The sequence below is a fragment of the Rhinatrema bivittatum genome, chromosome 13 (assembly GCF_901001135.1).
Source record: "Rhinatrema bivittatum chromosome 13, aRhiBiv1.1, whole genome shotgun sequence".
In the NCBI taxonomy this organism is placed as follows: Eukaryota; Metazoa; Chordata; class Amphibia; order Gymnophiona; family Rhinatrematidae; genus Rhinatrema; species Rhinatrema bivittatum.
Window position 1 is genome coordinate 19,111,940 of NC_042627.1, and position 17,400 is coordinate 19,129,339.

The following is a 17,400-nucleotide window of genomic DNA, read 5'->3' on the forward strand; positions in this document are numbered from 1 at the left end:
TCTGCCATTTGGATGCCCAATTTTCCAGTCTCACAAGGTCTTCCTGCAATTTATCACAATCTGCTTGTGATTTAACTACTCTGAACAATTTTGTGTCATCTGCAAATTTGATTATCTCACTCGTCGTATTTCTTTCCAGATCATTTATAAATATATTGAACAGTAAGGGTCCCAATACAGATCCCTGAGGCACTCCACTGTCCACTCCCTTCCACTGAGAAAATTGCCCATTTAATCCTACTCTCTGTTTCCTGTCTTTTAGCCAGTTTGCAATCCACGAAAGGACATCGCCACCTATCCCATGACTTTTTACTTTTCCTAGAAGCCTCTCATGAGGAACTTTGTCAAACGCCTTCTGAAAATCCAAGTATACTATATCTACCGGTTCACCTTTATCCACATGTTTATTAACTCCTTCAAAAAAGTGAAGCAGATTTGTGAGGCAAGACTTGCCCTGGGTAAAGCCATGCTGTCTTTGTTCCATTAAACCATGTCTTTCTATATGTTCTGTGATTTTGATGTTTAGAACACTTTCCACTATTTTTCCTGGCACTGAAGTCAGGCTAACCGGTCTGTAGTTTCCCGGATCGCCCCTGGAGCCCTTTTTAAATATTGGGGTTACATTTGCTATCCTCCAGTCTTCAGGTACAATGGATGATTTTAATGATAAGTTACAAATTTTTACTAATAGGTCTGAAATTTCATTTTTTAGTTCCTTCAGAACTCTGGGGTGTATACCATCCGGTCCAGGTGATTTACTACTCTTCAGTTTGTCAATCAGGCCTACCACATCTTCTAGGTTCACCGTGATTTGATTCAGTCCATCTGAATCATTACCCATGAAAACCTTCTCCATTACGGGTACCTCCCCAACATCCTCTTCAGTAAACACCGAAGCAAAGAAATCATTTAATCTTTCCGCGATGGCTTTATCTTCTCTAAGTGCCCCTTTAACCCCTCGATCATCTAACGGTCCAACTGACTCCCTCACAGGCTTTCTGCTTCGGATATATTTAAAAAAGTTTTTACTGTGAGTTTTTGCCTCTACAGCCAACTTCTTTTCAAATTCTCTCTTAGCCTGTCTTATCAATGTCTTACATTTAACTTGCCAATGTTTATGCTTTATCCTATTTTCTTCTGCTGGATCCTTCTTCCAATTTTTGAATGAAGATCTTTTGGCTAAAATAGCTTCTTTCACCTCCCCTTTTAACCATGCCAGTAATCGTTTTGCCTTCTTTCCACCTTTCTTAATGTGTGGAATACATCTGGACTGTGCTTCTAGAATGGTATTTTTTAACAATGACCACGCCTCTTGGACATTTTTTACTTTTGTAGCTGCTCCTTTCAGTTTTTTTCTAACAATTTTTCTCATTTTTTCAAAGTTTCCTTTTGAAAGTTTAGCACGAGAGCCTTGGATTTGCACACTGTTCCTTTTTCAGTCATTAAATCAAATTTGATCATATTATGATCACTATTGCCAAGCAGCCCCACCACCGTTACCTCTCTCACCAAGTCCTGTGCTCCACTGAGAATTAGATCTAAAATTGCTCCCTCTCTCGTCGGTTCCTGAACCAATTGCTCCATAAAGCTATCATTTATTCCATCCAGGAACGTTATCTCTCTAGCGTGACCCGATGATACATTTACCCAGTCTATATTGGGGTAATTGAAGTCTCCCATTATTACTGCACTACCAATTTGGTTAGCTTCCCTAATTTCTCTTAGCATTTCACTGTCCATCTCACCATCTTGACCAGGTGGACGGTAGTATACCCCTGTCACTGTAGTCTTCCCTGATACACAAGGGATTTCTACCCATAAAGATTCAATTTTGTATTTAGTCTCATGCAGGATGTTTATCCTGTTGGACTCTATGCCATCCCGGACATAAAGCGCCACACCTCCTCCCGACTGCTCCTCTCTGTCATTGCGATATAATTTGTACCCCGGTATAGCACTGTCCCATTGGTTATCCTCTTTCCACCATGTCTCTGAGATGCCAATTAAGTCTATGTCATCATTCACTGCTATACATTCTAATTCTCCCATCTTACTTCTTAGACTTCTGGCATTAGCATACAAACATTTCAAAGTTTGTTTTTTGTTTGTATTTTTATTCTGCTTTTTAATTGATAGGGATAAGTTAGAATTTTTTAGCTCAGGTGAGTTTTTAGTTACAGGCACTTGGACTACTTTTCTAATTATTGGAACCTCACTGTCGGGATGCCCTAATTCTAATGCATCATTAGTATCCTTTAAAGATACATCTCTCCGAACCATGCGCTGCTGAGCGACTGTCGGCTTTCCCCTTTGTTCTAGTTTAAAAGCTGCTCTATCTCTTTTTTAAAGGTTAGCGCCAGCAGTCTGGTTCCACCCTGGTTAAGGTGGAGCCCATCCCTTCGGAAGAGACTCCCCCTTCCCCAAAAGGTTCCCCAGTTCCTAACAAAACTGAATCCCTCTTCCTTGCACCATCGTCTCATCCACGCATTGAGACTCCGGAGCTCTGCCTGCCTCTGGTGACCTGCACGTGGAACAGGAAGCATTTCAGAGAATGTTACCCTGGAGGTTCTGGATTTAATCTTTCTACCTAAGAGCCTAAATTTGGCTTCCAGAACCTCCCTCCCACATTTTCCTATGTCGTTGGTGCCCACGTGTACCACGACAGCCGGCTCCTCCCCAGCACTGTCTAAAATCCTATCTAGGTGACGCGTGAGGTCCGCCACCTTCGCACCAGGTAGGCATGTTACCAGGCGATCCTCACGCCCACCCGCCACCCAGCTATCTACATTCCTAATAATCGAATCACCAACTATGACGGCCGACCTAACCCTTCCCTCCTGGGCAGTAGGCCTTGGGGAGATATCCTCAGTGCGAAAGGACAATGCATCACCTAGAGAGCAGGTCCTTGCTACAGGATCCTTTCCTGCTACACCTGGTTGGTGCTCTCCCATTATGAGACCTTCTTCCTCCAAGGCAGCACCAGGGCTGCCAGTCTGAAGTTGGGACTGGACTACTATGTCCCTGAAGGTCTCATCTATATACCTCTCTGTCTCCCTCAGCTCCTCCAGCTCCTCCAGGTCTGCCACTCTAGCCTCCAGAGATCGGACTCGTTCTCTGAGAGCCAGGAGCTCTTTGCATCGCATGCACATGTACATTTGCATTTCTGTCAGGTTCGTGTTAACAAAATGCAGATGTTTCCTTCTCCATTTCCAACAACCATTCAGATGCCAGTTTTTCCATATGATCATCTGGTTTAATTTCTCTTCCCTACTTAAACCATATAGCAATGTTGTTAAAATTCCTTTATGGTTTTTTTTCAATTTATACCCATACATTTAACACCAGTAGGGTCCTCAGCTATTACAGAATTAAAGAGATGCCTAGCTTGAAAGTATGCCCACATATGTGTATTGGGTATGCTCCACTTTATTTTCAGTTTGTCAAAGGATGGGAAGTAACCCTTACCCAGTTCCATTAAGGTCCCAAGGTTCGTATATCCTTTAGCTTGCCAATCCTGAAAAAAAAAGATCTACCAACTCCTACGCTAAATGCATGATTACCTATTAGTGTTACAAAGGGTGAGATGTCAACTCTTCTTTTCCTCACCCTCCTCCACTGCCACCAAGTAATATCTAAATTATATTGACATGGCTGTTTTGGGATGGCAGACATAACCCCTTCACATGTATCATATTAATAAAAGAATACAGGCTGCACAAATTATGCAAATTAAATTTTGGTGCCACTGTATGCTCATTTGTATAATAGTCATGTATCCATCTAAGTAGTGTTGCCATATAGTACAGCTTTAGTTTAGGCAAAGCCACATCGCCTCTCTCAGCCTCCAAGATCAATTTAATCAATTTAATGCTGGTAATCTTATGTCTCATAGACCACCAAATAAACCTAGAGATACCGGTTTTAAAAGCCTTTATGTCTTTGTTTTTTGATCCACATAGAGAGCATCTGAATCAGATATAACAACTTGGGAAATATCAATGCTGATCTTCCCAACAATGATACTGATCTATCCATTATCTTTTGCACTTCTTTTAGCTTATCAATTACATTGAATCAGTATACTGTCTTCCTGTCTTGTGCTGTATACACTCCTAAATATTTAAAATGCTCCATAGCCCATTTTAATGGAAACTGTCCAAACCATTTGTATATTAGTGACTTATCTAGCAATAAAGCTTCCAATTAAGATTGATTTTTAAGCCATAGAATAGACCAAAAATAGAAATTAATGATACTGCTGATGCCAACACTTCTCTTCCATTTTTTAAAAATAAAAGCATATCATCTGCAAAAAGCCAGATCTTGTACTCTTGTCTTCCTACTTTGAATCTTTCTATTAAAGGAGAATTTCTGTCTTGATGGAAAGGTTTCTAAAGATAATATAAATAACATTGGGGATAGGGGATACTCTTGATGTGTACCACGTGGTACTTAATAGAGAAAAATTCTCTGATATATTCATATCTAGGACAAATTCAGTGGTTCCCAACCCTGTCCTGGGGACCCCCCAGCCAGTCAGGTTTTCAGGATATCCACAATGAATATGCATGAGAAAAAATTTGCATGCATGGACTCCATAACATGCACATTTTCTCTCATGCATATTCATTGTGGATATCCTGAAATCCCGACTGGCTGGGGGGTCCCCAGGACAGGGTTGGGAACCTTGATCCTTTCAAAATGTCCCCCTCTAGCCCAAATTTCTTAAGAACCCAAAACAAATAATTCCATGTGACTGTCTGTCAATCGCTGTCTCAGTGTCATGAGTCACCACCACAGAGTCTGATGTAGCATCTTGTCTGCTGTTTAAAGGCAATAATACTTTCAAGATATTACTTAAAGAATATTGACCTTTAACAAATCCTGACTGATCTGTGTGCATCACGAGTCTTTCAATGCTGCTTGTAGTTCCATACTCAAAAGTGAAAGCACACAGCTTATTATAAGGGAATAGACTTATCAGTTACGATGGTTCAGATTCTGAGTCCTGACAAGAGGTCTGGTCCCGTTCCTGTTAGAATACAGAAAAGAATGAAGCAAGAAGAACAAAGCTCAGCTTTAAATCTTGCACTCCTGTTTTTAGCTCCATCTAATTTCTATTTCTGTTTCTTTCTTTGATGTCTCACCTTTTCAAATAAACACGAAGGCGGATTTCAGTTTGAAACAACATCAAAATCCAATCATGTACAACATAAGTACCATCTAGTAGATATTTTATACCTTGGTGTTTTTTACTTTAATTTTTCTCTCTTATGTGAGTACTCTTGTCTAAAAGCCCAAATGGTCTGTGAAATAAAAACAAAAGAAAGTTATGGTTTGGATTATCTCAGCTTGTTCGTCTTACACCACCACCTAGATGATCTATTACCATCTTCAGTTTTACATGGCCAATCCAGATCTTAAACTTTCCTCTCTGTCCATCTTAGTAGATAAAGATGTGTGTCTGATATGCTAGTTCATTTTCAATAAGGTCAATAAAATAAAGAAATAAATAAATAAAGTGACACCAATTTTAAGTGGATAGCATTGTTATCTCTTCAGTCTTCTCAGCTTACAAGCTTGGGATCACCATAGAGTCCTCTCTCGTCTCCTCCATTCACATCCAAGCACTACTAAAAACGTATTGTTTGTTTATTTCTTTGTAATAGCACCAAAATCTGTCCCTCGCTTTCTAAGCAAAATAATACATGCAAGTATATTGGCCCCGTGCTAAAAGCACAAAAAGGAATTGAACGTGTGGAAACTGTTATTGCTGGTTAATGTATGTCTAACATTTCTTTTTTTTCAAAATAATTTTTCTTTATTGGGAAGAAACAGCGACAGAGTTTTACTGCACTGCTTCGGTAAAGTTTCTCTGTTGCAGGTCTGCATGACTTCAGCTTTGTTGTTACTTGGGGACAAGAATTACTGCCTAAAAGCAGCAATTGCACAGGAATGACTGTGGCATTGTACTGCAGTGTTAGTGCAAAGTTTGCATTTCAAAGAGCCATGACCCTTCTACCTTGCAGTAAAGGGATAAACCCTCTCGCCTCTCTCCTTGCCAGACAGTCACATCCATCCATCAACCTGTTTCTCTATAGATATTTAAAATCCTTAAGAGTTTGCAGCCTGAATGCTCAGCCATTTCTAATCCAAGCATAAGGTAAGAAACTGTGGGATATATTTTCCTCTTTAGATAGATTTTTTTTTAAATATGAGTAACAGCCCCTCTGTATATTTTATTCACCAAGGGGAGGGGGGAATATCACATAGAAAATAAAGACAATTTTTGAACAGCAAATACTACTGTTCCATGCCTACCAACCCCCCTCTCAATCTTCTGGTTAGTAGCTATTAAATTCTGGATTTCTCCTATGGAGCAAAAGCAAATCTTGGACCCCAATACACTTACTCCAAATGGTGGGCACTGCACAATAACCACACAGAAGAGTAAAAACTAACTTCAATTTTACTTAATCAATTAAGGAAATTCAATGATGAAGAGATGGCAGTGCATACAGAATGAGAGTAACTTTGAAAGAGCTCTATACGGTGGCAAATTTGTATGTATATGGCCATGTACAATCTCTCATATATTGCTGATATTCTATTAATATAAAGTTATATACTGTATTGTTTTTCGTTTAGTTTCCTTGTTATATTGTAAAGCGCAATGCTGAATTACTGTTTGAATGTAAACCGAGGTGATGTTATTTACGTAGCCCGGTATAGAAAAATCTATAAATAATAAATAAATAAATAATGTAGAGATCTACGATAGTATTTTATACCCATGTGCATCACATACATGCATCTTATAAAATACAAGTGTATCTACCCTACAACATACGTGTGTATGTATGTTTACATGTGAATGTATTTCAATGCATTGAACGCACAGGCTTTTCCTTCTAATTTTAAAAAGATGCACATGTATATTTTACACATGTAAAATACAGTGATGGTTTCTGGTACATACATACTTTAGTAAGACTTGATCACGAAAAACCCAATTTATGCATGCAAGTCAGTGTATTTTAACAAATGCATGTGTAATTGAAATGATCAGTTTTCCAATTCCTCAACCAGTTCACCCAGTCCTTCTCCGGGTCACTGAGACCTTCCTGATTCTTCAGTCTGAATTCCCCCTCCACTGCCCGTTCACCCAGGCCTCCCACCTGCCAATAGTACAGTGAACAAGTTTGATATCAGTTACACAAGATAATTAGCAGCTGAAAAATTACTTGAGTAAGTTACCAAATGTACGTGCATAAAGTCTCTTTTAAAATAGCAACGTACGTATGTAACTGTGGGCTCCATCCTGGAACTCCCGTAGACTGCCCCGTTTTTATGCATGTATGTGTTCACACGAAACCGTCGAAACCTAAAGTACATGCGTACCTTTGATGTTCATAAAATAGAAATTATGTAAGTACAGGCTGCTTATGTATGTATGTATGTATGTATATGCTAATTTTTACATGTGCAACTCTTTAAAAATTCACCTATATATATTTATATCATGCCAATGCACAAATGGAAAAAAAAGCAATAAACTCTGGGAATTAGTCTCCCAGTTTATTCATCTCCTAGAGAGTTCCAGTTAAGGGACAAGATAAAAAAGGATGGACAAAAATCCCTTCCAACACACTTCTGAATGAAAAATGTAAAACTTGTAGCGTTGTCGTGCGTAAAAGAATAAAGATACAGTCCTTGAAGGAAAAAAATGAAAAGATCACAGCCCTGTGCTGACAAACTATTTGGTGCAGGCCTGTAGATAGGTGGTAATATCTCTCTTTCTCTCTCTCTTATCCCAGAGGCACTGAGGTTTCAGTTCTGCCTCACTAAGTTCTAGCGGTGCAGTCGGTGGTAATTAATAGCTGTTTCTTCCCATGGAATGAACTCACCCACTAGGTTTCCACAGCCGGGGCTCCAGTGCATCCACTCTGTAGGTGCTGGTCCAGTTTCTTTCCACAGCTGTCTGCAGCTGGATTTCTCAGCACGGGTGTCCAGCCGCTCTTTGCTCTGTGCAAGGTTTACTGGCACTCTCTGTAAGCTGGGCTTCTCTTGCCAGATTCCCAACAGCATTTTCTCCTAGAAGCAAAAGGAGAGACAAGCTTAAAGAAGAGAGATTGGTAACTGCAGCGCAGAACAGCAGACTATGGACAAGAGGGTTCACAACCAGCATAGGAAAAAAGTCAATAAAACAGAAAAATGCAGTTTCTGGAAAACAGACCTGGATACACACCTTGTCTCTGGGTGTGACAAAAAAGCATAATAAGATGGCACAGCTGACCTCTGGAAACGGTGTAAGCACTGTAACATCACTGTACCAGAAAAGCGCTGGGATCACAACCCTGAAAGAATTATAGAGAGCAAAAAGTATTGATCACCTGGGACATTCCTATTCCCACCAATTAAAAAGCTTGATGCAAGGAAAGCAGACTTTGTGGAAAAGGAAGAGAAACACAATAACAGCATACCTATTAGTAATTCATAACACTTCTCTTAGCTAATTATATACAATGTAGGGAAAGAAAGATCTTCAAGTACCAAAAGATGTAATCAGAGACCAGGAAACCGTAGCAGAAAGATACAGAAATAATCCCCATTTTATTGGGTGCCACTGGCCTGATTAAAAGGAATGTTCAGGCATAGCTTGATATGCTGCCTATACATATTGAAGTCAATATTGAAACGATACTTAGCCGGCTAAGTGGTGGCTGCTGAATATCCGGCTATGTTCAGCGGTTGCCACTTAACCAGATAAGTCACTTATCCGGCTAGGTAGATAACTGGATAGTCAATGGGTAGGGAATGGGCGGATCAGGGTGGCACTACTATCCGGTTATCTTAAGTGCCTATATTCAGCCTTATCAGGTTAAGTAAACTAATAATTTATAACTGCTCAATAGCAGGTCTAAAGTTATCCTGATATAACTTATCCGGATATCTAGAATTTAGCCAATTATATTCAGCAGCATAGCCGTGCAGCTGAATATCCCTTCTAAGTTATCTGGATAAATTACAGTTCTTGTTATGGTACACGCAAAACAGACCCATTTGAAGATGTTACCCTGGAGCAAAACCACATAGTAATGCTGGTTTATTTCCCCTTTTCCTTCTGGTGCTGGCAGGAGAGGAAGAAATCCGCGCAGACCGTATATCACGGGGTCTTTCTGGCTCAAAATCCTGCCAAGTCTGACGTCACAGAGAAACCTTTGCCCAAAACGAATCGCACAACTCTGCCCTTGATCATAGCCCTTGTTGATTTTAACCATGTTTACTTTAATAAATACAGTTTCCTGAAGCTTCTTATGTCTTGTCTGTGTGTCTGGACTATCATATGTTATGTGTAAAACACTGTGAATATCTAGTGGTGCTAAATAAATGGTGTGTACTAGTAGTACTAGTACCACTGTTAAACACCATATAAAGGGGCATGGACTATTTAAATTGCTGATATTTACACAAGAATGTGATGTGACCCAGTTTTTGGAGACAATGTTTGACTTTTTGGCATCGCCTCCTGAGGGCACTGTGGCACTTGTAGTACAGACTGCAAATAGAAGGAGCAGGACTAAATAGTACACAATGCGCTGAGTGGACATTCAGAAACCAAAAACTGGCCAAAACGTTCCTCCCTCCAAAAACTGGGTGTTAGCACATCCATGGTTTCTGTTGTATAAACGGGTAAGCAAATGGAATTACAAATCCCTGGGAGTCAGAGAAACAGGATTGACCTAGTCTTTTCCTCAGAACCATGAAGATGATCATGCTCACCCTTGCAATGTGATGAAAAAGCAGGTATGACTTTTATCACTCAAACAAATGAAAATACTTACTGCAATATTTATGGAAAACATGTTACAGAAAAGGGCTAATGATTTACTATAGCCCAAGGATAGCCAGTTCATATTTTAGCCCAGTGAGCACATTCCTTCTTGCACATATATCCCTGGAGCCTCAGCAGTTCCTGACTTCCTGGATTGCTGCAGCCCAGCTCCTGCAGAATTCCTTACGTTTCCGTTTACACAGGATTCCACAGCCTCAGAAAATCTAAACTACGAGAATAGATCAGGCAAGGAGGTCAGGTCTAAAGGCAGGCAGTGACTTTCCTGTCAGATTATATCTTTGATTTTACAATATCCTGCTTGACTGTAAAGCTCTAATGTGGATTTTCCCATCAATGGCTCTTAGCTGAATTATTGCTTCTTAGGGACCACCTGACTGAAGCTTTATGTGAACAGCACACTGGTGCTGGCTGCTTTTATGAAACCACTCTGGCCCCAGAAGACTACAGCATCATGAAATATTTGCAGATTTCTAGTCTCATTGAGGTTGTATTTGTTTGCCTGATAGGCAGAGTCGCTTTAACCACTTAAGGGGTCCCGGGCAAACTTTAGTGGATGGGGTCCTCTTTCATTTTTTTTCCATGCCGACCACCATCCTCTTTCTCCTCCCCACCTCCAGCACTCTCCTCCATCCTACCCCCCTCCCACCCTATTAATCTGATGCTGCCGGACCGCTGCTACAGTTTTCCTCCTCTGCACCAGCTGAAGGCAGGGCAGCCTCCGGCCGGCGCAGGGCTGACTTAAGCACACATCCACCATCTTCTGGTCCATGCCGGCCAACAAAAAGAGGCTGCTATCTTCTTCTTCTGGCCCACGCAGGCTCATGCAAGTGTGGCATCTTCCTCCTCCTGGCTCATGTGGGCTAGTGTGAGCACAGTGCTATCGACAGGGCCACTTTATTTATTTATTTATTTATGTATTTATTTATTTATTTAAAACTTTTTCTATACCGTTGTTAAGGTGGGCACCGTCAGAACGGTTTACAGTAAGGCACAAAGTAATGCTATTAACCTCTATCCGTTTACACAGGTGCCATAAAGTTCGGTAACATAGTTTTAATCAATGTTAATTGTTAAATGAGTGGGACCACTATCATGTCCCGGTCATTTCTATAGCAGTTTTGAGTCAAGGACTCATTCTATAAGTAACTTATCCTTTACTGATGAATACACTCTTAGGGGCGGATTTTCAGAGCCCTGCTCGCCGGGAAGCCTATTTTACATAGGCCTCCCGGCGCGCGCAGAGCCCCGGGACTCGCGTAAGTCCCGGGGTTCTCCGAGGGGGGCGTGTCGGGGGGCGGGCCCGGTCGTCGCGGCGTTTCGGGGCGTGTCGGCAGCGTTTTGGGGGCGGGTACGGGGGCGTGGCTACGGCCCGGGGCGGTCCTGGGGCGTGGCCGCGCCCTCCGTACCCGCCCCCAGGTCGCGGCCTGGCGCGCAGGAGGCCCGCTGGCGCGCGGGGATTTACGCCTCCCTCTGGGAGGCGTAAATCCCCCGACAAAGGTAAGGGGGGGGTTTAGACAGGGCCGGGCGGGTGGGTTAGGTAGGGGAAGGGAGGGGAAGGTGAGGGGAGGGCAAAGGAAAGTTCCCTCCGAGGCCGCTCCGATTTCGGAGCGGCCTCGGAGGGAACGGGGGTAGGCTGCGCGGCTCGGCGCGCGCCGGCTATACAAAATCCATAGCCTTGCGCGCGCCGATCCAGGATTTTAGCAGATACGCGCGGCTCCGCGCATATTTACTAAAATCCAGCGTACTTTTGTTTACGCCTGGAGCGCAAACAAAAGTAGGCTATTCGCGCGCCTTTTAAAATCCGCCCCTTAGTGATTTCTGTTTGCGTGGGTGTTTTGTCCCTTGCACTTACCTGGTTTGGACCTTGCATTTCCCTGGTTTCTATTCTCCCTTCTCTTTTTGAAAGGCTTGTTTGAATAGCCAAGTTTTAAGATTTTTTCTGAAAGTTTTGTTTTTTTCTTTGTAGTCTTAATTCCAATGGCATGGAGTTCCATAATATGGGTCCTGCTAAGGATAATGCCATTTCTCTTACCTGCGTTAGTCTAGCTTAAAGGGTATTAGGCATCTGAGGTGAATCTTCTGTTTTGCAGCGAACCCCCAACCCAAATTTGGAATGGCCTTCACTCTCCCTGGACTTGAAAATTATTGAAAATCTGCGTGGTGTGCATGCAAATAAGTGTGAGCTGGAAGAGTTATGGGAGGCTTGAGGATGCTGCAGAGGGAGTGTTCACAGCCCCTGAGGGAAGGAGACCCAGGCATCATGGAGGTCCTGATTTAGTTGCCCATGATTTTCAGCGCTAGTCAACTAAGCTTAGGCATCTAACTCTAAACATAAACAATAGTGGCCTAAATCTAGTCAGTTAAATTTAGGATATGTTTTAAACTACAACCAAGTTGGCTAGACTGTGGCTGAAAATTAGTTTATCTAAGTCAGGCATTCAGCTCCCTTTTGAAAATCCACTCCCAGTTCTTTACTGCTTTTTATCTGTGTTGCTTTTGCTCTTTCCTCACTTTCCTGTCTATTTGGCACTTTCTCTGTCTCCATTCCCGCCCACTTCTGTTTTAGATGTTCAGTCTGTACTTCCTTTCACCCTGATGTACTAAAATGCAAAGAGAAGTCGCAACCTATGTTGTAAAATTATCATCTAATAAAATTATCTGCATCTGAGATTTAACATGCTCAGAGATGCTGAGAATATGAAATCCCAGAGGGATGACAAAAACAGATTTCCATGGGATTTCAATGCAAACTGAAACCAGAAATGATATGATCATTTATTTATTTGTTCTTTTTCTATATCGCCTATCATCAATCTAGGTGGTTTACAAATTTTACATACATAAAATTTTAAAATAAAATACAATACCAATACAAAAATAGTAAAAACAAAACCACACAATGGGGCAGATTTGCAAAGACCTACGCATGCCGGGCCTATTTTCAAAAGGCCTGGCAGCGCGCGTAAAGCCCTGGGTCGTGCTTATGTCCCAGGGCTTTTCTGAATGGGCGGGCAGGGGGCGGGATGGGGGCAGGGCAGACAGTCCGGGAACGGTCCGGGGCGTGGCTAGGCGATCCGGGGGCGGTCCGGGTGGCGTGGCCGAGGACTCCGGCACAGCGGCTAAGAGACTGCACGCCGGCACAGCGCTCAGCCGGTGCGCGCAAGTTACGCCTGCCTCTGGTACATGGGGTTTTTTTTTCGGGCTGGGGAGCGGGACAGGTAGGGGAAGGGAGGGGAAGGTGTGGGGGAGGAAACAAGGAAAGCCAGCTGGTCTCCCTGAGGGATTGGCGCACGCAAGGTGCCTACGCACAAATGTACCCCGTGTACGTACTTTTTAAAATCTGCTCCAATATGAATAAGCGACTCTTGACCTTCCTCTCTAAACTCTCTTGCTGCTTAACTGTTCAGCCCTGTCTCTTTACCTTTAGATGTTATAAGCCTCCTTAAAAAGCCAGGTTTTTAGCATTTCCCTAAATAGCTTATGCTCTCTCATTAGCCGTAACTCTTCCGGCATTGAATTCCAGAGTACTGGTCCTGTTACTGTATTTGCTCATTCACGCACCATGTTGAAGCTAGCTTACTTCACTGAGGCAGTCACTAAAAGATCCTTATTCACAGACCATAATTCCCTTTGCGGCACATACCACTGTAATCTGGATCTCGACCATCCATTTTCCAGTTTATAGAGTGCCTTAGGTATTATTGCTAACACTTTAAAATGGATTCTAAAAGATACTGGCAACTAATGAAGATCCTTAAGTACAGGCACAATATGTTCCTACCTCCCCACTCTACATAGTACTCTGGCCGTGGAATTTTGTAACTGTACTGATTTAATCATATTTTTTGGTAACCCTAGAAGAAGTGAGTTACAATAGTCAATATTATTTAGTACCATTATTTACATAACTAACCGAAAATCATCAAACCCCAAATATGGTTTTAATCAACGCAATATACACCTCTTGAAGTACCCGATTTTCACCAGCGTACGCACATAATCTTTCATTGCTAATTCACAATTCCACTGGACACCCAAATTATGTACAACTGACGATAGTGCAAGGTCAATTCCTTCAAATGACATCTTTAACACACTGGAATCATCTGAACACTTTTTTGCCAACAATATAATTTCGGCCTTACTGCTGTTCAACGCTAACTGATTCTGAATTAACCATATTTTTATTGTTGACAAATATGATGTCAGCATCTCAAATGCTTCCTTCAGGAAATCCTTAATTGGAAACCAAAACTGAATATCGTCTGCGAACATTCGATATTCTACCCCCAATTTTCCCAGTACCTGGCATAACAGTGCAATATAAATATTAAATAGGGCAGCAGACAGGGAAGATCCCTGTGGAACTCCCATTTTAATATCAAACCATTTAGAAGTTCCCATACTAGAGATTACCTGAAAACTTGTTTTTGAAAGAAATGAGGAAAATCAGTCTTTTACAACCCCAGATATCCTGAATTCAGACAGACAACTGTATCAAATGCTGCCGATATATTGAGCAGCACCAATAGAATCCTTTGATCCTACTTAAAACCCCTCAAAAATATATCTGACAAAGATAACAGTAGCAACTCTGTATTGTTATCTCTCCTAAACCCATACTGATTGGGATTCAAGAGGGAGTTTTCTTCTAGATACCTATCCAACTGTCTATGCACTACTTTCTCAAAAACTTTTGCCAAAAAGGCCAGTGAGGATATGGGATGATATTTCATTAAATTTGCTGGATCTAGGTTCCTCTTTTTTAACAGAGGGTGCACTACTGCCCTCTTCAGTTGATCAGGGACAATGCCTGCTGCCAATGAAATATTCATCAACCTTGTACATGGCGAAATTACTTCACTAATCGCCTTTAGTGAATTGACTTCAATCGGATTCTATTGGCAATATTCCAGATTCATTTTTTTAATAATATGTTGTATCTCTAGTGATGATACTGAATAAAAATCATTCCCTTGTGATGCTATTATTGGCTGGCTAGCTAACTGTACATCAGTATAAGTTGGAAATTTGGCACAAATACCTTCAGTTTTCTTTAGGAAAGCTTTGGCAAACATATCTGGAGACAGTTCATTGTTTGCCTGAATTCGATCACCTCCCTCCAGCCAAGATGCTGATGTTAGATATCTGACTGTAGCAAACAGAAATTGGCTATTAAATCTTACATCATGAATTTTTTTCGTAAAGAATGCTTTTTTAGGCCTTTCAATAGCACCTCTATATTTTTCCAATTGTATCATATAACTTTCCAAATTCCCACTACTTTTGTTCTTTCTCCACTTCCTTTCTAAATGAAGGAGCTTTTGTTTCTCCTCGCCGAGTACTTGGGAATACCACGGTTTCTTTTTATATGAGTGCTTTTTTATTAAGTGCTGCCGCATTGGCGTTAATTCATCCACCAACAATAAAATCATCTCACCCCACTCCTCAAAAGGGATAGTGGACAGAGAAAACTCAACCTGCTCAAGAACATCCATTATCCTACTCCTTAATTCCTCTATATTCATCATATCCTTACATCGTATCCCTACATTCTGAATGTTGGGAATTATTAGAAAAGGAATGATGAATAAAACGGAAAATGTCATAATGCCTCTGTATCGCTCCATGGTGAGACCGCACCTTGAATACTGTGTACAATTCTGGTCGCCGCATCTCAAAAAAGATATAATTGCGATGGAGAAGGTACAGAGAAGGGCTACCAAAATGATAAGGGGAATGGAACAACTCCCCTATGAGGAAAGACTAGAGAGGTTAGGACTTTTCAGCTTGGAGAAGAGACGACTGAGGGGGGATATGATAGAGGTGTTTAAAATCATGAGAGGTCTAGAACGGGTAGATATGAATCGGTTATTTACTCTTTCGGATAGTAGAAAGACTAGGGGACACTCCATGAAGTTAGCATGGGGCACATTTAAAACTAATCGGAGAAAGTTCTTTTTTACTCAACGCACAATTAAACTCTGGAATTTGTTGCCAGAGAATGTGGTTCGTGCAGTTAGTATAGCTGTGTTTAAAAAAGGATTGGATAAGTTCTTGGAGGAGAAGTCCATTACCTGCTATTAAGTTCACTTAGAGAATAGCCACTGCCATTAGCAATGGTTACATGGAATAGACTTAGTTTTTGGGTACTTGCCAGGTTCTTATGGCCTGGATTGGCCACTGTTGGAAACAGGATGCTGGGCTTGATGGACCCTTGGTCTGACCCAGTATGGCATTTTCTTATGTTCTTATGTTCTGGATAATTATTGGATATCAAACCTTCAAGACCCCTACAGCAAACAGGATGGTATGTCAGTAGTAACTAGAAGTCCTAACACAGGGATGGCCAACCCTGATCCCTAAGAGCTACAAATAGGTCAGAATATTCATAATAATTATGCATAAGATAGCTATGCATCAAATTAAGATGGTGCATGCAAATCTATCTCATGCTTATTCATTGTGAATCCTGAAAACTAGGCCTCTTTCTGACTCTTGAGAATTGTAGTTTACCACCCCTGTCCTAGCAGAAATGGAGATGCTCATTTAGCCAGGTCTGGCAGGGTATGTGCTCCTTATTTTGACCAGATTGATGTAGTGGCTTGTGATTTAACTACTCTGAATAATTTTGTATCATCTGAAAAACTGATCACCTCACTTATCATAGTCCTTTCTAGATCATTTATAAATATATTAAAAAACACCAGTCCAAATACAGATCCCTGAGGCACTCCACTGTTTACCTTTTTCAACTGAGAAAATTGTCCATTTAATCCTACTCTCTGTTTCCTGTCTTTTAACCAGTTTGCAATCCACAAAAGGACATCACCTCCTATCCCATGACTTTTTAATTTTCTTAGAAGCCTCTCATGAAGGATGTTGACAAACATCTTCTGAAAATCTAAATATACTACATCTACCGGTTCACCTTTATCCACATGCTTATAATCCCTTCAAAAAAGTGTAGTAGATATGAGAGGCAAGACTTTCTTTGGGTAAATCCATGCTATGTTCCATTAAACCATGTCTATCTAAATGTTCTGTGATTTTGTTCTTTAGAGTAGTTTCCATGATCATAACATGATTTAATTTGAATTAATGACTATAAGGGGGGGGGGGACAATAAGTAAATCTACTGTTCTAGCACTAAACTTTCAAAAGGGAGAATTTTATAAAATGAGGAAAACAGAAAAAAACTGAAAGGTGCAGCTGTAAAGGTTAAGACATGGACATTATTTAATATTAGAAGTGCAGTCCAGATGTATTCCATGCATTATGAAAGGTGGAAGGAAGGCCAAATGATTGCCAGCATGGTTAAAAGGCAAGGTGAAGAGGCTATTTTAGCCAAAAGAACGTCCTTTAAAAACTGAATGTTGAAATTGAGAACAAGAATCAGAGAATGGACAAGCAGCATATTGTTCACATGGGAAATGACCAGTGCAAGTATGTCACCAGGTTCAGGTATAATGAGATCAGAGGAGACTAAGAAGTCCCTCAAGTTTTTGCCCTTGTGGAAAGCAAATCGAGGTGTGTATGTTTAC